Raw genomic sequence first — 27960 nt, forward strand, 5'->3', positions numbered from 1 at the left:
CGCAGATACCAGATTGGGATGACAACTTAAATATTCGGTCAGGGCAAGAAGAGGCTCGGTCTGAGGGGGAGGGGAGTGCAAACACAACAATTGATGATGACGTTCTAGATCCCACCTACTGTCAACCCCCAGTCAGGCACTCGAGGAGGTCAACAGAGGCGGTGGAGGAGGATGCAACCGACGACGAAGTTACCTTGCGCCTTCCTGGACAGAGTCGGAGCACTGGTAGCACGTCTACAACTGCATCCTCAGCCACCACTCTGCCTATGAGCATTATTCGGGGTGGATCAACAGGTCGCATGGCCTCTAAGCCTTGCCTAGCCTGGTCCTTTTTTCACATCGAAAAAGATCGCCCAACTCATGTGATATGTAACATTTGTCATGATTCTGTTAGTAGAGGTCAAAACCTCAGCAGTTTGACAACTTCTTCCATGAATCGTCACATGACTAAATATCATAAGTCCCGGTGGGAAGCTCACCGTGCTGCAATGCGGCCTAGCGGAGCGAACCATCCACCGCCCGCCCCTTCCAGTGCATCCGCGCGCTCTTCATCTTCTAGGACTGTGGGGACAGCTGTCACACCTTTTTTTCCACGCAAAACTTCCACCACTGTAACCGCAACAGGCAGTTTGCTTGTAAGGTCGTCAGTTGGTTTGGAAGGGGAAACAAGTGAGTGTGTACAGCTCTCTCAGACATCGATAGCACCAACGTTGGATGAAGGCAACATCATGTCTCCGCCTGCACTTTCCTCACAAACCTGCATTTTTCCAGGGACACCCTACTCAACACCGTCTACACACAGCAGCCAGATCTCTGTCCCTCAGATGTGGTCAAATAAAAGGCCACTTCCTCCGACCCATGACAAAGCTAAGAGGTTGACTCTATCCCTCTGTAAGCTGTTGGCTACCGAAATGCTGCCTTTCCGCCTAGTGGACACACAGGATTTTAGAGACCTTATGTCTGTCGCTGTGCCCCAGTACCAGATGCCTAGTCGCCACTACTTCTCTAAGAAAGGTGTGCCCGCGCTACACCAGCATGTCGCACACAACATCACCGCTTCCTTGAGAAACTCTGTGTGTGAACGGGTGCATTTCACCACCGATACTTGGACCAGTAAGCATGGACAGGGACGTTACATGTCGCTGACTGGGCACTGGGTAACTATGGTGATAGATGGTGAAGGGTCTGCTGCACAAGTCTTGCTGTCCCCACGACTTGTGTGTCAATCCTCTGTCTGTCCAAGTTCCGCCACTGCTTCTGCATCCTCCACCTCATCTGGGTCCTCCACCTCCGCCCCAAGCCTGCCTGGTCAGGCCACCAGCGTTCTCACTGCGCAGAAGGAATCACGCACCCCTCATTACTATGCTGGCAGCAGAGCGCAACGGCATCAGGCGGTCTTTAGCTTGACATGTCTTGGTAATAAGAGTCACACAGCTGAGGAGTTGTGGTCAGCTCTGCGGTCCGAGTTTAATAAATGGTTGTCTCCACTCAACCTGCAGCCTGGTAAGGCCGTGTGCGACAATGCTGCAAACCTGGGTGCGGCCCTTCGCCTGGGCAAGGTGACACACGTACCTTGTATGGCTCACGTGTTGAACCTTGTCGTGCAGCAATTTTTAACACACTATCCCGGCCTAGATGGCCTTCTGAACAGGGCACGGAAACTGTCTGCTCACTTCCGCCGTTCAAGCGCCGCAGCTGAGCGACTTGCATCGCTCCAGAAGTCTTTCGGCCTGCCGGTTCATCGCCTGAAATGCGATGTGGCGACACGCTGGAATTCAACTCTACACATGTTACAGCGACTGTGGCAGCACCGCAGAGCCCTGGTGCAATACGTCATGACGTATAGCCTGGGCCAACGAGATGCAGAGGTGGGGCAGATCACCCTGATGGAGTGGTCTCAGATCAAGGACCTATGCACCCTTCTGCACAGTTTCGACATGGCGACGAATATGTTTAGCGCTGACAATGCCATTATCAGCATGACGATTCCAGTCATTTACATGCTGGAGCACACGCTAAACACTATTCGGAGTCAGGGGGTGGGACAACATGAAGGGGAGGAACTACAGGAGGATTCATATGCGCAAGGGACAACAACATCACCAAGGTCCAGACGTTCATCATCACCAACGCAGCAGGCATGGGACCAAGGGGGACAGGGATCGACAAGGGCGCATAGTAGCAGGCGAAATGTTGAGCAAGGTGCAGGAGAACATGAAGAAATGGAGGACGAACTGTCCATGGACATGGAAGACTCAGCGGATGAGGGAGACCTTGGTCAAATTTCAGTTGAAAGAGGTTGGGGTCAGATGTCAGAGGAAGAAAGAACGGGTAGCACCTCTATGCCACAAACACAGCGTGGACTTGGTCCGCATGGCTGCGCAAGACACATGAGTGCCTTTTTGTTGCACTACCTCCAACATGACAGTCGTATTGTCAAAATTAGAAGTGATGATGACTACTGGATTGCCACACTATTAGATCCCCGGTACAAGTCCAAATTTTGTGACATAATTCCAGCCATAGAAAGGGACGCACGTATGCAGGAGTATCAGCAGAAGCTGTTACTAGATCTTAGCTCGGCTTTTCCACCAAACAACCGTGCAGGTGCAGGGAGTGAATCTCCCAGTTGTAACTTGACAAACATGGGACGGTCTCGTCATCTTCAACAGTCTACCCGTACCAGTAGGACCGTATCTGGTGCCGGTTACAGCAATTTTATGGAATCTTTTCATAATTTTTTTAGACCCTCTTTTGCAAGGCCACCAGAGACAACAAGTCTGACACATAGTCAACGGCTGGAGAGGATGATACAGGAGTATCTCCAAATGAACATCGATGCCATGACTGTGCAACTGGAGCCTTGCTCCTTTTGGGCTTCAAACCTAGAAAAATGGCCAGAGCTCGCAACTTACGCCTTGGAGATTTTGTCGTGTCCAGCTGCCAGCGTTGTCTCTGAACGTGTATTCAGTGCTGCTGGGTGTGTGCTGACAGATAAGCGCACGCGTCTGTCCAGTGACAATGTGGACAGACTGACGTTCATCAAAATGAACAAGTCATGGATCCAGAAGGAATTTACTACCCCTGTGTCATCCTGGGGAGAGTAAATGCTTGTTGATTTGGAATGTGCTTGATGCAAATCAAAACATCCTGTTTGCAACTAGGGCACAAGTGCTGCCACTGAATGGGTGGGTGTGTGGGGCCCAATTTTTGGAAAAAAAGGGAGACTCCGCTTGGAGTAACCCTTGCTTACATTGTTTTTAAAAGAAGCCAAGATGAACAGAGCTGGGATCAGGAAAGACTTTGCTACCTACCCTGGTGTCATCCTGGGGACGGTTAATTATGGCGTATTTTTGAATGTGCTTGATGCAAATCTAGCTGTGAAGTGTACAACTGGGGCACAACTGCTGCCACTGAATGGGTGGGTGTGTGGGGCCCAATTTTTGGAAAAAAAGGGAGACTCCGCTTGGAGTAACCCTTGCTTGCTGTGTTTTTAAAAGAAGCCAAGATGAACAGAGCTGGGATCAGGAAAGACTTTGCTACCTACCCCGGTGTCATCCTGGGGACGGATAAGAATGACGTATTTTTGAATGTGCTTGATGCAAATCTAGCTGTGAAGTGTACAACTGGGGCACAACTGCTGCCACTGAATGGGTGGGTGTGTGGGGCCCAATTTTTGGAAAAAAAGGGAGACTCCGCTTGGAGTAACCCTTGCTTGATGTGTTTTTAAAAGAAGCCAAGATGAACAGAGCTGGGATCAGGAAAGACTTTGCTACCTACCCCGGTGTCATCCTGGGGACGGATAAGAATGGCGTATTTTTGAATGTGCTTGATGCAAATGTAGCTGTGAAGTGTACAACTAGGGCACAACTGCTGCCACTGAAGGGGTGGGTGTGTGTGGGGCCCAATTTTTGGAAAAAAGGGAGACTCCGCTTGGAGTAACCCTTGCTTACATTGTTTTTAAAAGAAGCCAAGATGAACAAGTCATGGGTCAGCAAAGACTTTGCTACCTACCCCGGTGTCATCCTGGGGATGGATAAGAATGGCGTATTTTTGAATGTGCTTGATGCAAATGTAGCTGTGAAGTGTACAACTAGGGCACAACTGCTGCCACTGAAGGGGTGGGTGTGTGTGGGGCCCAATTTTTGGAAAAAAGGGAGACTCCGCTTGGAGTAACCCTTGCTTGATGTGTTTTTAAAAGAAGCCAAGATGAACAGAGCTGGGATCAGGAAAGACTTTGCTACCTACCCCGGTGTCATCCTGGGGACGGATAAGAATGGCGTATTTTTGAATGTGCTTGATGCAAATGTAGCTGTGAAGTGTACAACTAGGGCACAACTGCTGCCACTGAAGGGGTGGGTGTGTGTGGGGCCCAATTTTTGGAAAAAAGGGAGACTCCGCTTGGAGTAACCCTTGCTTACATTGTTTTTAAAAGAAGCCAAGATGAACAAGTCATGGGTCAGCAAAGACTTTGCTACCTACCCCGGTGTCATCCTGGGGATGGATAAGAATGGCGTATTTTTGAATGTGCTTGATGCAAATCTAGCTGTGAAGTGTACAACTGGGGCACAACTGCTGCCACTGAATGGGTGGGTGTGTGGGGCCCAATTTTTGGAAAAAAAAGGGAGACTCCGCTTGGAGTAACCCTTGCTTGCTGTGTTTTTAAAAGAAGCCAAGATGAACAGAGCTGGGATCAGGAAATACTTTGCTACCTACCCCGGTGTCATCCTGGGGACGGATAAGAATGACGTATTTTTGAATGTGCTTGATGCAAATCTAGCTGTGAAGTGTACAACTGGGGCACAACTGCTGCCACTGAATGGGTGGGTGTGTGGGGCCCAATTTTTGGAAAAAAAGGGAGACTCCGCTTGGAGTAACCCTTGCTTGCTGTGTTTTTAAAAGAAGCCAAGATGAACAGAGCTGGGATCAGGAAAGACTTTGCTACCTACCCCGGTGTCATCCTGGGGACGGATAAGAATGGCGTATTTTTGAATGTGCTTGATGCAAATGTAGCTGTAAAGTGTACAACTAGGGCACAACTGCTGCCACTGAAGGGGTGGGTGTGTGTGGGGCCCAATTTTTGGAAAAAAGGGAGACTCCGCTTGGAGTAACCCTTGCTTACATTGTTTTTAAAAGAAGCCAAGATGAACAAGTCATGGGTCAGCAAAGACTTTGCTACCTACCCCGGTGTCATCCTGGGGATGGATAAGAATGGCGTATTTTTGAATGTGCTTGATGCAAATGTAGCTGTGAAGTGTACAACTAGGGCACAACTGCTGCCACTGAAGGGGTGGGTGTGTGTGGGGCCCAATTTTTGGAAAAAAGGGAGACTCCGCTTGGAGTAACCCTTGCTTGATGTGTTTTTAAAAGAAGCCAAGATGAACAGAGCTGGGATCAGGAAAGACTTTGCTACCTACCCCGGTGTCATCCTGGGGACGGATAAGAATGACGTATTTTTGAATGTGCTTGATGCAAATCTAGCTGTGAAGTGTACAACTGGGGCACAACTGCTGCCACTGAATGGGTGGGTGTGTGGGGCCCAATTTTTGGAAAAAAAGGGAGACTCCGCTTGGAGTAACCCTTGCTTGATGTGTTTTTAAAAGAAGCCAAGATGAACAGAGCTGGGATCAGGAAAGACTTTGCTACCTACCCCGGTGTCATCCTGGGGACGGATAAGAATGGCGTATTTTTGAATGTGCTTGATGCAAATATAGCTGTGAAGTGTACAACTAGGGCACAACTGCTGCCACTGAATGGGTGGGTGTGTGGGGCCCAATTTTTGGAAAAAAAGGGAGACTCCGCTTGGAGTAACCCTTGCTTGATGTGTTTTTAAAAGAAGCCAAGATGAACAGAGCTGGGATCAGGAAAGACTTTGCTACCTACCCCGGTGTCATCCTGGGGACGGATAAGAATGGCGTATTTTTGAATGTGCTTGATGCAAATGTAGCTGTGAAGTGTACAACTAGGGCACAACTGCTGCCACTGAAGGGGTGGGTGTGTGTGGGGCCCAATTTTTGGAAAAAAGGGAGACTCCGCTTGGAGTAACCCTTGCTTACATTGTTTTTAAAAGAAGCCAAGATGAACAAGTCATGGGTCAGCAAAGACTTTGCTACCTACCCCGGTGTCATCCTGGGGATGGATAAGAATGGCGTATTTTTGAATGTGCTTGATGCAAATGTAGCTGTGAAGTGTACAACTAGGGCACAACTGCTGCCACTGAAGGGGTGGGTGTGTGTGGGGCCCAATTTTTGGAAAAAAGGGAGACTCCGCTTGGAGTAACCCTTGCTTGATGTGTTTTTAAAAGAAGCCAAGATGAACAGAGCTGGGATCAGGAAAGACTTTGCTACCTACCCCGGTGTCATCCTGGGGACGGATAAGAATGGCGTATTTTTGAATGTGCTTGATGCAAATGTAGCTGTGAAGTGTACAACTAGGGCACAACTGCTGCCACTGAAGGGGTGGGTGTGTGTGGGGCCCAATTTTTGGAAAAAAGGGAGACTCCGCTTGGAGTAACCCTTGCTTACATTGTTTTTAAAAGAAGCCAAGATGAACAAGTCATGGGTCAGCAAAGACTTTGCTACCTACCCCGGTGTCATCCTGGGGATGGATAAGAATGGCGTATTTTTGAATGTGCTTGATGCAAATGTAGCTGTGAAGTGTACAACTAGGGCACAACTGCTGCCACTGAAGGGGTGGGTGTGTGTGGGGCCCAATTTTTGGAAAAAAGGGAGACTCCGCTTGGAGTAACCCTTGCTTGATGTGTTTTTAAAAGAAGCCAAGATGAACAGAGCTGGGATCAGGAAAGACTTTGCTACCTACCCCGGTGTCATCCTGGGGACGGATAAGAATGGCGTATTTTTGAATGTGCTTGATGCAAATGTAGCTGTGAAGTGTACAACTAGGGCACAACTGCTGCCACTGAATGGGTGGGTGTGTGGGGCCCAATTTTTGGAAAAAAGGGAGACTCCGCTTGGAGTAACCCTTGCTTACATTGTTTTTAAAAGAAGCCAAGATGAACAGAGCTGGGATCAGGAAAGACTTTGCTACCTACCCCGGTGTCATCCTGGGGACGGATAAGAATGGCGTATTTTTGAATGTGCTTGATGCAAATGTAGCTGTGAAGTGTACAACTAGGGCACAACTGCTACCACTGAAGGGGTGGGTGTGTGTGTGGCCCAATTTTTGGAAAAAAGGGAGACTCCGCTTGGAGTCACCTTGCGGTGTTTTACATGATTTTAGAAGGGCGTGCCATGCCTATATCTGTGTGTCCTCCTCTTTTTCCTTGTCCAGCTGTTTTGTTTTCGCATGAGTATATGTCCTTGTCACTTTCCAATGTGTTTGAGTTGTTTGTCACCTTTAGGACACCTTTGAGGGTGTTTTCTAGGTGTTTTTCTGTGTTTGTGATTGCCTGCCATTGTTTCCTATGCAGTTCGAGTTCGGTTCGTCGAACGTTCGACGAACCGAACTCGAACGGGAGGTCCGTTCGGCGAACCAACCTCGAGCCGAACCGCGACCGGTTCGCTCATCTCTACCCTTGACCATTAAAATACTCTTTGTATCTGTCCCGATTTCTATGGATATCATGGCGGAGTCGTCCTGGGATGGGGATCTGATTTAATGATTCGAGGTGGTTTTCAGTAGTCCTCCACTCACTAGGTTGTATTTCACCTGTCCGAGTATTTACCGTGTCATCATAGCTTGCTGGGGTGTATTGCAGTGCATCCTTTTTCCGAAGAAAATTATGCAATAAGCAGCAGGCTAAGACGACACAGTCTATGGACTCCAATTTTAAATTTATAGCTGTATGAAAGACCCTAAACCTACTTGCCAAAATTCCAAAAGCATTTTCTGCTACACGCCTTGCCCGGGATAGGCGGTAATTGAAAACTCTTTTTTCCACATTTAAGTGCAGTTGCGGATATGGCCTTAAAAGATGATTCTGGAGGGGAAACGCCTCATCAGCTATAAAAACAAAATTTTAATTTTCACATGTTTGTGCATTTGTGGACAATCCCAATTGATACCTGGCCAAACGTCTCCCGAACTCTGTAAAATCTAGAGCACCACCGTCAGACACACGCCATTAATGCCCCATCTACATAAAGGAACTCATAACTGGCATTCACTACAGCCAACAAAATAATGCTATAAAATCCTTTATAGTTATAAAAATAAGACCCACTGTTGTGGGGTTGAGTAATGCGAACATGTTTCCCATCAATTGCGCCTCCGCAATTGGGGAATTGCCATTGGCTCTCGAAATCTTTGGCTATTTCAAGCCATTTTGCTTGAGTACATGCAAATGGCATAAATTCCCTGAGGCACTCAATTATGGCCTGGCAGGTTTCTGGAATGAGACTGCTTAATAAGGACCTTGAAATAGCGGCAGAATATTGTAGGTCTCTGAGAGACTGTCCGGTTGCTAGATAACGTAAAGTTACGCCAAGTCTTTCATCCACAGGCACCGCTGGAGGCATCACTGTGTCCTGTCTCTGAATATAGGGTGTTACACGGTGGAGGAGAAATAGGAATGATTCCTCAGACATTCGCAGTAAGTTGCGGAAATCCTGAGGGTTACGATCTTGGAAATCCCGCACAAGCTGAATGTGGCTGTAGTGCTCCCTATGTAACAACCAATGTTGTGCCCACATGTGGCGTTGTCTGGGTTCTTGGCGGGTCTCATCCTCCAATTCTTTCACAGTAACGACCGCAGCGGCAACTACAGACGCACATAGGATGTTGTGTTGTTCATTGGTAACCATGATGAGACTGTGAATTTAAAAAAATCATATTATTTTTTTTATTAAATTAGAAAATATGTATTCATACAAAACAAACCAATTACATCTTTCTAAAATCAGAAAAATAAAAACAAAATCATTACAAAAACAACAATTCAATTTTTTGCTAATAAAAAAAAAAGTTTGGACACAAAAATTACGCATACATTTAAACATCCATATTTTCAATTTACTACTATATCTACACAAATTGATTTCCAAAAATAAGGATCTGGAAAGGTCCGTCTTGCGTCACAAACAGCAGTGAATGCGTCCAAATAAAGCACACATGCTGGCGGCCACAGCGGGCAGAAAACAAAGATCATCTGGATCTTTTTATTCATAGAGTGACCAATAGAAACCTAGATTCGCTGCCTTATCAGGGCGCGTGAGGCATGGATGTCTTTCAGCTTATACGCCCGCCCATGTCATTGATGACGCACGCATGTGCGATATTGTTGGTCGGTCACAGAGCTTCACACATAACAATGTGTGCTGCGGAATGGACGATAAACAAGGGAATTTGACAACCTTCAACGATTTATTGATTCGGAACGACCTCTCCACGGCAAATGATTTTGAGCACTTTTGCGATCGTTTTATATCGCTCGTACGTGTCACATGCAGCGATGTCGATGATGGAGCTGGATGTGCGTCACCCACAACTTGACCCCGACAATAATTCATTGACGATATCGTAGCATGTAAAGCCCGCTTAAGGACCATACAGGAACAACAGTAATTATAACATGAAGGCACTAACACAAATAAACATTTATATGCAGGTACCTTCTACACAACATTTCAGATTGGAGATGTTAGCATCCTTTTTATATTCAGTCGCCATGATGAGATTTCAGGTCCAGAGCTCTCCTCTGCAGATTTCCCTCTTCTACCATCTTCTGTCACATTTTATGACACATTGCCCTTAAGAATAAGTATCATTATATTGCCCCTTATGAACTATGGCCTCAACACTTTCTTACCTTATGCTGTCCCTATCTTTAGTGTCCCCACATGCTTCCACCTCTTCATACTGTTCTCCAATGCTCCTACCTTTCCATACTGCCCAGCCATACTCCCACGACTCCATGCTGTCCCTCCACCACTGCATACTGTCCCCCCATGTTACCACCTTTCCATACTGCCACCCGCTTTCTCAACTCTCTACTGTCCCTTCATGCTCCGAGAACCCCATACTATCTCTCTAGGCACCTACAACTACATACTGTCACCTAAAGCTCCAAAAACTTCATACTGTCCTTCCATGCTCCCACAATTTCATAATGTTCTTCCACGCTCCCACAACTCGATATTGTCCCTTCAAACTCCCAAAACTGCATAATGTCCTTCCAACTCTATACTGTCTCCCCTCCTCTTCATGCGGCCCCCTCCCAGTTCCACCCCTCCATAATGTCCCCCATGTTTTCATTACTGCTGCATCTTCATAACACACACCTGAAAGTAACAACGTCCACTTACAATAAAGTGTCTTTTAATCTTCGGCTCCTTCATGGGGTGCTTACTATTTGACTTCAGTATCATTTATTCTGCCTCTGTGGTACTGTCACGCTCCCCGGGTCCCCTGCGCTGCTCCCCGGCTCACCTGCCTCGCTCCCCGGTTCCTCGGTCCGGTCACCGCCGCTCCCCGCTCTCCAGCATCCATTGCCGGTGCGTCCCCGACGTCCTGGTCCCCGCTCCCGGCGCCCGTCGGCTTCTCAGCCCCAGCTTGGCTCTGCTGCTTCCTCCTCTCAGCTTCCTGCTCTGGCTTCTGGCACTCGGGCCGCGTGCATGCGCATTAGGGCGCGCGCGCGGTCATTGACCCTTTCTTAAAGGGCCAGCGTCCATTAACAGGAAATGAAGCACACAGGTACAGGGTATAAAGGGGTTTAATGTCCAAGTGGGCGGGGCCTGATCTTCGTGTTTCTCAAGCTAGGAGTCAGGTCTCCTTGTGTTCTCGTGAGATACTCACCTCTCTCTCTTCTAGAGCCGATCCTGCCTCGCCATCCGGTCCTGCCGAATCCCGAAACCCGAACGCTGTCTATCTGCCATCTTGACAGTCCGTACCATCTCGGATCCCTGCGGTGACCCGTCATCTCGCTCCAAAGGTTCCGGACTCCGCCTGACACCATCTCGGCTTCCGAATCTGAGCTCCGTCACCCGGACTACCTTCAGTGACTCCGTGGTCCCAGGGACTTCTCCATTTGTGCACGGACTGCTCTGCTACTTCTAGTGCTCCAGCTACCGGACCCCTTACCATCATCAAGGAGTTCGGCCCAGTGGATCCACCTCCTGGGTCTGCCCGTCCACCTGGCCCTGACAGGTACCTCATTAATAGTAGCAGGTTGATGAGGTTAGCAGTGTAATGACCTCATCATGCTGCTGGACATCAGGGTGCGAAGCTGACAAGCACTCATCTCCCACTGTTCCTGGTGTTCAAGTGTATTTATGTCTATAACATACAATACAGGTGAATGCAGGAAGATCACCATGGGCTGCAGAAAATCCTTTGGCAGGCTGCTTGTGGCCTTCAGGCTGTATGTTGTGCAGGCTTGATTTTTATTAGAGAATGAGTTATTGACTAGCTATTACTCTTGTTATTTTACTCACCTAACAATACTCTGTACAAAAGAATTGAAGTCCTCAGTGGTTGATACCTTTTAATGGCTAACTGAAAAGATGGTAATAATAGCAAGCTTTCGAGACTACTCTGGTCTCTTCATCAGGCATGGTATAACACAAAATCTGAAGAGTCACATTTATATGTGACTCTTCAGATTTTGTGTTATACCATGCCTGATGAAGAGACCTGAGTAGTCAGGAAAGCTTGCTATTATTACCATCTTTTCAGTTAGCCATTAAAAGGTATCAACCACTGAGGACTTCAGTTCTTTTAAACAATTTTTTCTCTCTACTGGCTAACACGGTACAAAGATCTATTTTACCTGTAACAATACTCTGTACAGTAATTTAACATTTTTTTTACTATCTAGAGTATAAACTAACAAATATAGCTTGTCTAATGTAGTATTTTTTTATATAGCTCTGAACAAAATTGAAAATAGGGACCAAAATGTTGAAATGCTATACCAAAAATACAGTGACATAAATCTGTTAAGCACACAAACGGGTACAACTTTGATCTCTGGTGCTTCTATAGATGTTGCTAGGGTCTTAATTCAAGGGCATAAACTTTAAGGCATTTGTCCCATCTTCCAAACACAAAAAGTGGCCTTATAGTGGTAAGTTATTGGTTCTACCCAGATGTTTTTCAGACAATATTAATTCTCCTAAAGTTTTTTTTTCCATAGATAAAGTGAAAAATTATTGTAAGGAAATGTCATTACTTTAAAATAGGGGGCTGTGGTTTCTAAAACCTATATGAATCCTGAAAGTAAATGGTGCACAGACATAATTTAGCACTGTGTCACCTTCTAAATTTCCACTATACAATAGAGCATTACATCTATGAATTCATGATGCCTTCAATGAAATGTAGCTCCCTGACACCATCAGAGCTGATGCAACCCCACATCTGTCACCACCATGTGATACTTTATGCATCATGCAATTGGAAAAAAAATCATTTAGAAACATGCATGGCGCCTATGGTGAAACATAGTAATGGCAGTGTCCCCATGTGAGGTTTCGCGGGTGCTGCTGGTGTTGGGGAGCTAAATTTCATTGATAGTATCATAAATTTACAGATGTACTGATCTATATTGCAAGAGAAAATGCTCCATTACTCCATGCACTTGGTAAACAGGCACTTTTCCTACATGACTATGTAGCGCCCCTGAGACTGGGTGCTACAGGGTATTGTATTGTATTTATTTTTATGTATTTTATAATGTCCATCCACCCTGGGCAGGGAGAGGTTAAGTCTGTTTCTGCTCACACAGCCTCACACACACAGACAAAGGAAACATTCCTTAGGTGGGGGCACGTGCAGGAGGAAGTTACAAAAGGGACAGTTTGGTTTCACTTTACTTCAGAACGCTTGGGAGACCAGAGAGAGTGGAAGCACACTTTTTCAGCTCCCTAGGGAGCTCTTTCTCAGTGAGGCAGAGCAGAAGAGCCACCAGGTCCAGATCGGTTATACACCATTTCCTTACCTGGGACCGGGCGAGTGGATGGCTGAGGACCCCTAAGCTGGGAGAGATGCCAGTTAGGAGGTTCCAGGTCCATTAGCTGGCAGAGACTTGGAATGGGAGAGGTGGCTGGCCGGGAAGGAGTTGAGATCCTAGGACTGGTAGTTGTTTGGCATGGAGGAGAAGAGGGTTACAGAGGGTAGGATGTTGTTGCCCCCTTTGAACAAGCGTAGCTTCATGTGGCAGAGTAGTTGGTCCCAAGAGCTCCAGAGACCAGGAGGGGACCACCACACGAGCGTACAAAAAGGAGAAAGTCCACAGGCTGCTCTACCAGACTTTGACCTCTGCCCTGCCTGGGAATGACCGCAGTCATTGCAATAAAGAAAGAACTTACTAACCAAAATCCCACAATGTCTGCCTGCTATTTCATCCTTCTTCTCTGCACAATTCCTAAAGCTTAACATGAACAAAACAGAATTCATTGTCTTTCCTCCTCATTCAACTCCTCCACCAAGCCTATCCATCAAAGTTAATGGCTGCTCACTCTCCCCAGTCTCACAAGCTCGTTGCCTTGGAGTAACCCTTGACTCTGCTCTATCCTTCAAGCCGCATATCCAAGCCATCTTCACCTCATGCCAACTACATCTCAAAAATATCTCCCAAATACGTGCTTTCCTTAACCAAGAATCAGCAAAAACACTAGTGCATGCCCTCATCATCTCCCACCTCGACTACTGCAACATCCTGTTCTGTGGCCTCCCTTCCAACACTCTTGCACCCCTCCAATCTATCCTAAACTCTGCGACTCGCTTAATCCACCTCTACCCTTGCTATTTCCCAGCTTCGCCACTCTGCCAATCCCTTCACTGGCTTCCCATTGCCCAAAGACCCAAGTTCAAAACATTAACCATGACCTACAAAGCCATCCACAACATGTCTCTTCCTTACATCTGTGAACTAGTCTCCTGGTACCTACCTGCACGCAACCTCAGATTCTTAAAAGATCTCCTTTTCTACTCATCTCTTATCTCCTATTCCCACAATCGCATACAAGATTTCTCCCATGCCTCCCCCATACTCTAGAATGCTCTACCCCAGCATATCAGACTCCTACCGTGATGCTGAGTATCACTCTTCATAAAGCATCCAGACTCTAGAAGAGGCCATTTTTGAAGAATGGAAAAAGATGTTGCAATATGTCACTAACTTCTTCATTTTATCCTTAGATAATAAAGTGCTGACCTTAAAAATCATGGAGGTCATACTGAATACTAGATGTAGTAGTTTTTGTAATGGGGTGCATTCGTTTTTGATTAAAACTGAAGATTTTGCAATAAAAGTTATTTTTTTTATTTCATATTATGGGTTAAAAATATTCTAAGAAACTCAGTCTTGTCAACATTTTTTATATTGTTCTTGTGTTCAATGAGATATTGATTATAATGTTCATTTTCAAAGGGGGTGTACTCATTGATGCTGAGCGCTGTAAGTTCTTTTTTATTGTTACCATTGAGGTTTGGGAAACTACTTCTAATATCATGCTATTGTTCACAGAATGCTCATAAGTGATGGGAAAATGTATTTCATGAATAAAAGGGTTAAAGCAACATGAATGTAAAGTTGGTGTATATATTTCCACAGCATTGGGATTTTGGTGACTCACCAGAAAGAAGAGCGGCATCAGCCATTACAATGTAATTATGGGGTTATGTGATTAAGGTATTCCTCCTGTTGCTTAGACTTCCTGAGTCAGGTCAGTTTAACCATGTATTAAAGTTTGAAGCAATAGTGATATTTCATCAGGAGTGCACCAGGTAAATGAATAAATCTGATTGGTGTCAATAGTTAAAAGCCACTGCTATTGCCATACTTTCAACCAACAGGTTTAACTGATGTTAGCCAACAAATGTCATTGTAAACAGCATTAACCCCTTCACTATCGGCCGATTTTGCACTTTCCTTTTTCTATTGCTATTCTTCTTCCGAGAGACGTAACTTTTTTATTTTTCTTTCAATATGGTCATGTGAGGGCTCGTTTTTTGCAGAACGAGCTGTACTTTCATATGAAACCATGAGTTTTACCATATAGTGTACTGGAAAACGCCAAAAGAAATCCAAATACGGAACAATTGCAAAAAAGTGCAATTGCACTATGGTTTTTGAAAAATGTTATTCATTGTGTTCACTATATGGTAAAACTGATGAGTTTGTGTGATACCTGAGGTCAATTCAAGTTTGTAGATAACAAACATGAATAGGTTTACTTTTATCTAAGGGGTTAAAAAACCCCAGAAGTTTGTCCAAAAAAAGTGGTGCATATTTTGCGCCATATTCCGTGACCCGTAGCGTTCTCACTTTTCCGGGATCTATGGCTCAGTGATGGGTTATTTTTTGCATCTCAAGCTGACATTTTTTAAGATACCATTTTTGTGCAGATGCTACAATTTGATCGCCTGTTATTGCATTTTGCGCAAAATGTGTGGCGACTAAAAAATGTAATTTTGGCATTTGAAATTTTTTTGCCGCTATGCCGTTTAACGATCAGATTAATTGATTTTATATTTTAATAGATTGGAATTTTTGAATGCAGCAATACCAAATATGTGTGAATATTTGTATTTATTAAACCCTTTAATTTCAATGGGGCGAATGGGGGTGATTTGAACTTTTATTTTTTTTAATTTTTCAAAACTTTTTTAAACTTTTATTTTTTATTTTACTAGTACACCTAGGGGGCTAAGGATCAGCTGTCTGCTCACTCATTAATTTCTCCCGTTCAGAGTGGCACTGCTCAGAGCGTGAGTAATGATCATCTCTTGTAACGACCAGTATTCAACTGTTTCTTACAGGACCATATGAGCTACAGGAGTCATTACATGACCCTGTGTTACCATGACAACCACCGGATCCACGTAATCACGTCACGTGAATTCCGGTATCAGCCTGTGAGTACAGATCTACCGTTATCGCCATTAACATGGCGCTGTCACATCTTCACAGCGCCATTTAAAGGGTTAAAAGGTATGAGCAGAACGCGATGTGCCTGGCAGCCAAATCACCTGACATGTGTGCTTATTGTTGCAGGCTGCTTTCAGCAGCCTGCGGGGATTAACACTATGACCGCTAGGACTTAATATTACCACCCACGGACGTTAAGGGGTTAAATATTTTGCTTAAGAAAAGTAAAAAATGTTATGACATTGCTCTTAGTTAAAATTGTATTCATAAGTTATCTGGGTCGAAAACCCCTTTTTTAGGCATGCCTAAAAATATCTATAGTTTATCAAAAATATTGTGCTTGCATGGATACCTGAAGTCTGAAATATAGCAAATCAGACATTAAGTGAAATTTGGAAGATAAACCATACTAATTTATTCTTTAGGGTGCCTTTAAGAACAATTTTCAATAACAGAGATTATTAAGATTTGCCATATTACCATACCATAGGACTTCATATTGCCATCCGTATATATTAGTTGAGCTCTTACTTATTTTCATTTAATTAAAGAAAGAAATAAACAGAAATGTTTCTTTGTCAGGGAAAATGCCAAGGATGTTCATGGGTGGTGTTTGGTATTGCATGTGAACCCATTCAAATAAATGTGGCTGAACTGTAATACCAGGCATAACCTATGGACTTACATTTTGCTGTTTCTGGAGAAAAAGGACAGTCACCCCTTGAAGGGGTCTCATAAAAATGTATTAAAATAAATAATGCACATTTAAATATTAGCTATTTTATTTAGCAAAATGTGTTCTCTGTCAGGATTTTACATATGGCAACTTCTATCTATATCATTTTGCACCCCTTCCTAGATTTCAGAAGACACATAGTAGAACTGGCTGCCTGAAGGACTAGACAGACACATTAAAACTGTCATTCTGAGATGGATTTTCCTTTTCAGTCAGCTAAAGAAAGGTGTTTATCTCCTCCTTTAGTCTGGTCATGACAGTGTCCTTTCTGGTTGAATGAACCAAGGGCTGCAAGTTCATGATGCCTGATGGGATGCTGATCTGGCCTGATGCCTGTTTAAAAATCTAGGATGGGTTGTGATTGATGGCAGCTGCTATCTTTTAAATCCTGACTGAGTGCAGTAGATAAACCATATCTTTTTGCTAAATAAAGGTATTTAGAAAATGTTTAATATTGAAATATTATTTATTTTATTATTTTATTACAATTCTCGGGGAACACCCTTACTGGGAATCTGTCAGCAGGTTTTTTTTTGCTTTAAAATATGAAGACAGCAGGAGAGACACTAAAACACAAAATTCAGCAATGTGCTACTTCTCAAGCTGTGTGCTTTTGTTTACCAACAATGAATGTTTTATCACTAGGACATTATCATTCCTGTGACTAGCTGCCTTGTGCTGAGTTATCCGATCACGCACCCTCCTCTGATAAGCAGCTCACTGTCTATAGACAATGTACAGAGAGCTGTGGTGTGGGCGGGGTTAGCTTTCTGAGTTCTGCTACATGAAACATCTAAGAACTCTGTGTTACAACTGGTCCATCCAGTAATCTAAGTGATACATTGTTAGAATCAGGATCTCTTGTCCTACATCATGCTGTTCTCAGATGAGATAGCAAAAACCTTGTGACAAATTCCTTTTGAGGTGCAATGTCAACTTGAACCCAATAACGTCAAATCTAATTAGCGTTATTGATACTAAAGATACATTAATGTGTTATACTTTTTTCCTATTAGCATATTGCTTTTAATTAAAAAACAAAAAAAATCTTGTTATAAAGTATTGACAACTTCATTAGGACTAAAATGTAATTATTCTACCTGAATTCCTTCTTGTGCAGATAAAGTGTGAGCCCTTGACCTAAAGTCACTGATCAGTTCTAATCAATTAATAACATTAATAACCTTCCATTTTTTAATCAAAGCTAACAGGTTCTGGATCTCCTATTAAGAAGGACCAGGAGATCAGGAATATCACATTTTCAGCAGATAATGTATGCGGAGACTGTGTATGTTCCAAACCTAATGCTTAATTGTTCATCTGTGTAAATCCTGTAATTCTTTCCTGGAGCAGAATATTAAACAGGAGTGACATTGACAGAGGTTCATTAGCAAAGTAAGTGTATTTTTAAAGTTCAACTTCTACACAAAAACAGATGCTAATTGCTGAGCTAAATGTTTTCTACTCAGTGACAGATAACTTCTTGTGTATTTATATTTTTACTTTGGAGACACAAAATCCTTTACTGTATATGACATTCAAAAGTTCAGACTAGTGTAGGTGTTTGCACAAAGATGTATAGGGGATCATAGTCTCCATTATGTATCATGCCAATATAAGCAATGGTGCCTAAAGGGAATGATTTGTTGTTTATCAAGTTTTTGTGTTGTATGTATTTTTTTAACAATTTTTTGTAATCATGCAATTTATTTAAAAACAATATTAGTAATTTTACAATTTTGTTACTGCCTATTGGGGATATTTCTGATTAAATTTCTGTTGTTTCATGAAATCTTTATGAATATTAGCTGTAGTGAACAGACACTGACTATCACTTGTATTGAAGCATCTGATGAGCATGTGCAAAGGTAGGGGGACAAGAGTCAGCTCAGCTGTGAAGTTAGCTATTGTGATTGGTAAGTCTTGTGTTATCAGCTGTGTATGGATGTTATTACCTGATATTGTAATCCTGCTTCCAATGCTAAGGAACCTTGCTAAAAACTCTTCCTAAAACCCACCCACATACTAGGAGTCTGTATGTAGTCAGTGTGAAGATGAATAGATTGCTCATTTTGTTTTTTAATTAAACATTGAAAAACTTTATTTAAAAATACATGTAACATAAAAATCTAATTTAAATAATGGGTAATTTTCTGATGACACATTCCCTTCAAGCCACGTGCACACATTCAGTATTTGGTCAGTATTTGAGATGCGAAAACCTGTTCAGTTCGTGTTCGCCAATTTTAGATTTGGTACAAGCCTTAACCGGTTTGTTCGGGCTTGGCTTACCAAACACTTTGCTCAAAAGTCGTCAATGTTCAGTAAGTGTTCGTTTGCAGAACACCCACTAATGGCCCCATCAAAGTCATGTCAAGTATTGGCATGGCTGTGAATGGCCAGGGAAATCACTGTAAAAAAAAAGAAGCAAAAAGGTTAAAGAACAACATACTTACCGAGTCTCCTTGTGGCTGTAACTGCTCGTGCAGCTGTACTTTTGGGGCCTCTGATTATCCCTCATACATGTTCACTGCTTTCCCCATACACCAACGTTTCGGACTCTGTCTGCATGTCTATATCGTGGTATAAAATAAATAAATAAAATTGGCATAGGATCCCCCATCTATTGATATAAGCACAAATAAGCCCACGGTTACAGGCTGCAGCCCCCAGCCATGCACTTATCTTGGCTGGGTATCAAAATAGGAGGAACAACATGTGGCTTTTTTGTAAAAGAAAATAAAAAAAAAAATAATTTAAAAACCCAGTGTGCGGTTCCCCCCAATTTTGATACCCAGCCATGTTAAAGCTTGATAGCTTGTGGCTGGTATTTTCAGGCTGGGGAGACCCATACTTATAGTGCCCCCCAGCTTAAAAATAGCAGACTGCAGTTGACCAGGCTTGCTGCATCCATTAGATGTGACAGTCCCGGCACTTTATCCGGCTTATTCCGATTACTCTGGTGTGGTGTCAATATGGGTAATAAGGGGTTAATCACAGCTCTCAGCTGCCACTAAGCCCTAGATTAGTAATCAGAGGCATCTTTAAAACCCCCCACTATTAATCTGTAGGTGAAAGTAAATAAATACAGTTTTCTGCCAGGAGATGCTAATTTAGTGCTGAAATGTCTGCACCAGATTTCAACACCAAATTTGCATCTCCTGGCAGAATACTGCACCTAAACAGAGTCAATACCATTTTTGTGCTTTTTTGCCAAGAGATGCAGATTTGGTGCTGAAATTTATACACCATATTCATGCACAAAACTGCATCTCCTGGCAAAAAAAAAGTATCACTACCGCATCAAAAGGATTTTTCCTGTGTTCGTGTATTTCTTTTCACTTACAGATTAGCAATGGGGGTCTCATAGAAGCCTCCCATTACTAATCTAGGGCTTAGTAGCAGCTGTGAGCTATAATTAATCCCTTATATTACCCCAATTGCCACTACACCAGGGCAATTGAGATGAACTGGTTAAAGTGCCAGGATTGTCCCATCTAATGCATGTGACAATTCTGGGCTGCTGCAGGCTGCTATATTTAGGCTGAGGGACTGAATAACCATGGGCCTCTGCAACCTGAGAATAACAGCCCCCAGCTGTTGGTTTTATCATGGCTGGGTATCAAAATTGGGGGGAAACTGCACAACATTTATTTTAAATTATTTATTTAAATAAAAAACAAAAAGCAGCATAGGTCCCTCTTATTTTGATACAGAACCAAGAGAAGCACATGGCTGGCGGCTGCAGCCTGTAACTGTGTGCTTTATCTGTGCTTGGTGTTATAATATGGGCAGACCTTACGCCAATTTTTTTATTTATTTATTTTTACACCACTATAAATATGCAGACAGTGTGTGTGATTATAAGCAGTCAGATACGCTGTCACACAGGTTGCAGGTGCGGTGTGACTGCAACCAATCACAGACAATGAAACTGCTGATGGGCGTGGGAAGCAGCACATTTGTATGAGGGATAATCAGCGGCCCTGGAGGTAGTGTTACAGCTACGCGAAGACTGGTAAGTATAATTCTCCTGCTTATCCCTATTTTCATTCTTTTTCCTTTAATTGTTTTGTAATTATCTGGATGGCCGAATCTGGATACTTACCCAGAGTTCCCTGAGAACTCTGGGCCCGGGGTCGGTGCATGGATACTAAGTATCCCGCTCAGATCTGGACTTTTACAGTCCATGTTCGACCATCATTACTTACTAGTCCTCTAATAGTTTTATCAAAACTACAAGAAGAAGCCCAATAACTGATAAATTACTGGAATCAGGGTCTCTGTCTATACATCATACTGCTCTCTGAATACAAGGTGGCATAAACCTGGCAACAGATTCTCTTTAAGCTAATATCTTATACATTTGTTCAACATTAAGAAAGTGTCATTAATTCAATATTTAGTACATGCATTTTCTTTAGGAAATCCTCAAGACATGGCCTACAGGGTTCATTGTAGACAGTGTTGGGAAACACTATTAGAAGACAATAGTCCAAACATTTAAAGACCATTTTCCATATACTTAAAGGCTGTCATACACGTAAGAGAGGTGTCAGTTGAATGACAATAATTTAGCTGACAGCTATATCCCTTGATTCCTTAATGCACAAGAGCACTCCTGTTCTTTATGGAATTCTTTGGCAGCTGCTTTTCTATGCATAGAACCAAAGTATTAGACTTTGGAATTCCAATGTGGTGATCTTTCCCTTTCCAGATATCATCTCTCATGGGATATTTCAGGACACCCCCATTTACAATGGACTATTTGCCATTGATACCTGCAGAGCCAGTGGGTTCAGACAACTTTAGTCCAATGTATTTGGGTGGATTAATACCTTTGTTGATATGAGTTCTATTGAAGCTTAAATGGAACCTGTCAGATGTAATATGCACCCAGAATCAAGAGCAGTTCTGGGTGTATATTGCTAATTCCTGCCTAACCGTCCCTGTATACACTAGCATAGATAAAAGAATCATTAGAAAAAGCATTTCTAAAGATCTTTTATTGTATGCTAATGAGCAAGGGCACTAGCCCCCTGGGCATTGCTTCCCTTGCCAGTCACCCCCATTAGCATGTTAGTACATCCCTGTGGGCGTGCTAACATGCTAATGAATATGCAGCGTCAGTGTATGATCTTACTCACTTCTCTGCCACCATCGCGTCCAACAGGGGATTTCGGCTCAGTTCGCATGCATGACTCTGGAGTTTGGGTCATGCGCGCTATGAAACCGGGTGTAAGCGTCTTGGATTCAAACTGAAGTAGTGCGCATGACCCAAACTCCGGGGTCATGTGCACTGAACCGAAATCCCCCGTTGGACGCGATGGTGGCGGAGAAGTGAGTGAGATCATCCTCTGATGCTGCACATTCATTAGCATGTTAGCACGCCCACAGGGACGTACTAACAAGCTATTGAGGGTAACTGGCAAGGGAAGCAATGCCCTGGGGGCTACTCCCCTCACTCATTAGCATACGGTAAAAGATCTTTAGAAATACTTTTTCTAAAGATCTCATCATCTATGCTAGTGTATACAGGGATGGTTAGGCAGGGATTAGCAATATACACCCAGAACTGCTTGTGGTTCTGGGTGCATATTGTACATGACAGGTTCCCTTTAAACAATGAACTGTTCATGAAATTGGATAATATATTAGCTTTAAATTAACACTACAATGAGTTTGATCTTAAAACAAAGTAATATTATTTAGGTCATTTTAGAATTTTGCGCTATTATCAACTGCAAGGGTTCCTTAATGAGTGTATATTGTAGTATATTATGAAAGAGCAGAGTCACATGTATTTGAAATATGCGTTTCTTTCATTTAAATATTTTGTAGGCATTATATTACTGGAGCTACTAATACTTCCAATACATCTTGAGAAGCTGTAATTACACTACAGACATTATCTAGATAGGCTGTGAATATAGATGAGCAAATACAGCAGAAGCTCAGTACACTGAATTGGTATAGTGAGTCATTTGTTGTCATTCTATTGGGTATTTGACAACAATGAATTTTAATAAGCCTGCTATGGCAAATTGAAGGACATTGTGTAAATTACTGATGCCTCACTATTATTTTGAAGCATCCTTGTAGAGTCATATAAATTCTATTTTCACCTTTAAAGACCATTTACTATTTGGTAAAGTCCTGAGCTGAAATCTTCCAAAATTTGTTACTGCCATATTGTCTGCACTGAGCTTGGTCTAATCACTTCTGGGAAATACAATTGTTAAACCAATATAAAGGACTTGGCACTTACATTTTAGAAGCAAACTTGTTAGATTTATAGACATACGATCCAAAGATACTGTGACAAGCAAAAGGGAAAACAATGCTTTGAACATTTGACTTTCAGGCTCCATATCTCACCATCCACTACAGCTTCAATTTGTGAGACGACTTTCATTTTATAGACAATCATCTTGACTATCTCATGCGAAAAACTTGACTTGCAACTCTTAAGAAGCAATTTGTTATGTAGATTGTTGTGATGTCACTGCATTGTTACTGTTTTGCTCCAGTTGGCGGAAAAATCTTTTTTTTCTTTCATACTACAAATTACAACCTATCCTCACATTTCCTAATAGATCAGTGTGTTATTAGGTTGATTCCCAAGTGAAAATTCACTGGTTCAAATGGAGGAGTAGCCATGAAGAATTTTTCTCAAGAGAAGAGAAACAGCATCATCCAGCTCATCGATAGCAGTATTTTGGTGGAGAAAATTGCCAAACTGCCTCATGTGAGTGCCATGACAGTTTGAACAATATGAAATGAAGTTCATCTATCCATTCAAAAGCCAATACGTTGCCGTCCAGGCAAAATATCAGAGTCTACAAGTCGCCTTATCAAAAGGTCTACAGGTTTTGGCACAACAAACATGGCAGTGGAGGTGCCTCGTATGCTTCGTAATAGTGATATCACAGTCATCCAAGCAATCAGTATGCAATGCATGCTACACAAGTCTGGAATGGTGGCGCAAAAAAAGTGAAAAAACTTCAGCTTCAATATATTCATAAGATTTGTCGGTTGAGTTAACAAAAAAAGTATGAAAAGTCGACAGTGGAACATTGGAAACGGGTAATCTGGAGCGATGAGATGAAAGTCAATTCTCTGATGGGTGCAAATGGGTCTGGAAGAATCAAGGGAAAAAGGGGCTAATAGATCAAGAAATAGAAGGAACTGTCAAGTGTAGTGGCAAAAGCATGAGGATATGGGGTTGTTTCATAGGAATTAGATAGTTAACCAGGATTTATGGTGGTCTCAATGATGAGCTGTACGTGAGTAACCTAGAAGATGAGTTACCTTGTACACTCGAGTACTATGTGTAGGAAAAAGACGACATAGTGTTCCAGCAGGACAATGACCTCAAGCATATGTCAAGATTAGCAAAGAAATGGTTAAATAACAATAAAGTAGAGCTGTTGGATTCTCCCCAGACCTCACCTAATTGAACTCTTGTGGATAGAATTGAAGAAAATGCTGTATACACACCCAAGTGAATCGACCAATATACACCAACATTGGTAATGTGTAGAAGAGACCTGGGATCAGATTTTGGTCAAAACAGGGTTGAATCTGATCCGGAGCATACCCAGAAAATTTCAGACAGTGTTGACTGCCAAAGGTGGATTTACAAATACTAACAAAATAATACAAATTTAAATGTAGATTTTTAGGAGCAAAATAGTAACAATGCACTGACATGACAAGGATTTGCATACCTAATCACATGTTAAATAGTTGCAAGTCAAAATTATATATAAGATAGTCAAGGTGATTGTCAATAAAATGAAGGTAGTTTACCTGGACTCATTTTTCAAGATATGGGAAATGCAGCTCAATGTCCATGATATTGGGACTAAAATAAGGGATGGATGGAATATAGTGGGAAAACATATTCTTAATGAGCAGTGGAGATAGACTCAGTTTAAAATAATACACAGAGTTATTTACGCTTTTGCTCTACCGGCGACTCCTCTTAAACTAGCCAGGATAGTGCATTGTCCAAAATGCAAGACTCCCTCTACAGATTTGTTATATGGCTAATGATTATGCCCTTGGTCAATAGAATTTTGGTAGGTAATCACTAAATATATGGAAACCATCTGGTCATTCAAGTTCATATGAATAATAACCATGAAGTGATAATACACATCATAATAAGATAACATCCATAAGGTAGGTGGATATGCGTGGTGGCGATACGCGTGGGGCCCTTTACCCTTAGCCACCTACCCCCATGGACACTGTCCTATAATGATCCGCATCATCACCACTCATGGGCTACCCTGCTACGTTATTTGGTTATTGTTTTCCTAATGCTGATGCAAAAAAATGTTTTTCCATCTGCTTTGCTGTGCATACAGTATATATGGCTTACTTACCTCCTTACCTTACCTTATGGATGTTATCTTATTATGATGTGTATCATCACTTCTTGCTTATTATTCTGCTAGGTTATCAGGGCTTTCCACCCCCTGTTTTTCAGCTTTACCTTGTATGCTAACTTTATAGTTTGCATATTTTTTCAGGTAACGTTTATGTTCTTTGCACATTGTATTAATCAAAATTCATATTGTTCATTATTTGCTGTATGGTACGTTTTGGCTTACTGTATATTTTGTCCTGTTTCAGGTGGTTCTCATGCTCCCTTGCACATTGTATCACAGATAGGATATTGATAGATGTCTGATCATGTTGTGTGTTTACTTCTTGATAATTTATTATTCTTGATTGTGCATTATCGTGGTTTTTTTTGCTCTTGTGTGTTTTTGTTGTTATCTTTTAAGTGTTTTTAATGATTTTTTGATACTGAATAAAGGTCTTTGTATAGATTGTATTGATCCGGTGTGCTCCTCATTCCATGTGCAGTGTCATTATGCTCCTTCTTAGTCTCTCTTGTTCTACTGCACTGGGGATCACTCAATATTTATCTTTTAGTATTGTAGTGGTGCACTCTGTTTTGGTTTTCAGTGCTACTTAACCATTGGCTTGACTCTAATGCCCCATCACTTTGCGAATTTCTGGAACAATTGAAACATTTATTGCATTTAGAGAAGCGGTATGCAGAAAAATGAAAGGATCAGATACCCAAATACTTTAAAACTTGGAAGGCATTTATTGAAAAATATTGCTCTACTGATGAGATAAAACACATAGTCACACCTTTTAAGGACTCTGCGTGGTACCACATAGAGAAGCTGAATGGTTCTTTGGGTAAACTGGAGATTGATATCTGATAGCTTGTAATTTTTGTCTATTCCGCTATAGCCCTGAGAGATGCTTACTTATATGCAAATTGTGCAAACTGTTTAAGTCTTTTACATTTTGAAAATTCTTTAAATGTTTACCTCATTCCTCTATGTTGAAAAACTAATAAAATTATATTTAATAAAAAAATGAAGGTAGTTTGAAGTTCGAAATTGTAGTGAATCATGAGACATGGAGCCTGAAAGTTAAATGTTCAAAAGATTACTTTTTGTTTGCCAGTGTATATCTTATGTTATTTCAGTTATCTCCTGTGACCTTCATTCAATATTGGAGTATCTCATCTCCACCATGACCTGCTCTTGGAACAATGCTTCTGTAGTCTGGTGCCACCATATTCATTCTGCAAGAGGCGCTGATTGAAAGACTTTGGAACCAGAAGCTTAATGCCATAGGCTTGTGCGTGGCTGGGATCAGCTGTGCTGTCCTGTCTAACAATATGGGTGTGTGTTATCCACCTGGAGATATTGACTTGATTTAGGGTACCTTCACACTTTAGCGATGCAGCAGCGATCCGACCAGCAATCTGACCTGGTCAGGATTGCTGCTGCATCGCTACATGGTCGCTGGTGAGCTGTCAAACAGGCAGACCTCACCAGCGACCAGTGACCAGCCCCCAGCCAGCAGCGACGTGCAAGCGACGCTGCGCTTGCACGGAGCCGGTGTCTGGAAGCTGCGGACACTCGTAACTAAGGTAAACATTGGGTATGGTTACCCGATGTTTACCTTAGTTACCAGCTCACACCGCTTAACTTAGCGTGTGCAGGGAGCAGGAGCCGGCACTGGCAGCGTGAGAGCTGCGGAGGCTGGTAACAAAGGTAAATATCGGGTAACCACCTTGGTTACCCGATGTTTACCTTGGTTACAGCTTACCGCAGGCTGTCAGACGCCGGCTCATGGTCCCTGCACATTCAGGATTGTTGCTCTCTCGCTGTCACACACAGCGATGTGTGCTTATCAGCGGGAGAGCAACAATAAAAAAACGAACCAGCACTGTGTGTAACGAGCAGCGATCTCACAGCAGGGGCCAGATCGCTGCTCAGTGTCCCACACAGCGAGATCGCTAATGAGGTCACAAAAAACGTGATTCAGCAGCGATCTCAGTAGCGATCTCGCTGTGTGTGAAGTACCCCTTAGCCAACTAGAAAGCACCACACCCTAATTAAGCTTCCAGATTACTGCTGGAAGCTGCCAGATATAGCGTTGTGCTCCTCTGATTAAGGTCTCTGTTCTCTGTTCCAGTGTAGTATATCTACGTCTTGTTTTGATGTTTATTATTTATTGATGTTTTTCCTGCCTGATGATTTTGTACCTTCTCTGATGTCTTGGTTTTGATCTTGCTAACAGACCATTTTCTTGTTCTGGTTAGCTTCTCTGGACAGCAGCACGTCGGTGGAAACAATCCAGTGGACGTCATTATAAGAACAGATCCTTGTACATGAGTTAAAAGGTAAAGGAGAGGGTTCCTCTGTAATCTGCCAGAAGGAGTGGCTTGCACCATCAGTCCAAGGCAGCATTTTTGGACCTTTGGCCTTACAGTCTTTACAAGGAGAAAATGCAGCACTCATTAGAAAGGGAGAAACACTTCTCTAGTGTGGTATCCACTGCTCTCCCTACACTTTCTTTCAACATCCCACCTACAATCCAATATGTAATGAAGGTCACAGAACATAACTGAAGTATCATTTGATGAAGATATATCTTTGGATTATCTATAAATGAATCTATTATATTTGCATCTGAAAACTGACGGCCAAGTTCTTCATACTGGATTTGTAAGGATTAGCAAGAATGCCTTATTCTATCCTCCTTAATTTTTAATCCAGAAAAGATTGTAGCACTAGCTTGTAATTTTGGATTAATAGTACAAGATAAAAAGTACAATGTATTTACAAATATAAATATGTATGTTTGTAAAATAAAATAGACTATATATACCTATAATTTGTATTGCTGCGAAACATGAATTTGTTTACCTTAACAACAAGTCTCCTTTTTACATACTTGGTACTTAGGTCGATTCTTGTAAGATTTTGCAACAGAAAAATCAATATATCTGACTAAAAACTATACACCTTCTTGTGGAGGTTGAGGGAAGTTTCCATTAACCATATTGAGT

Source organism: Anomaloglossus baeobatrachus, chromosome 3, assembly GCF_048569485.1.
Source record: "Anomaloglossus baeobatrachus isolate aAnoBae1 chromosome 3, aAnoBae1.hap1, whole genome shotgun sequence".
Lineage (NCBI taxonomy): Eukaryota > Metazoa > Chordata > Amphibia > Anura > Aromobatidae > Anomaloglossus > Anomaloglossus baeobatrachus.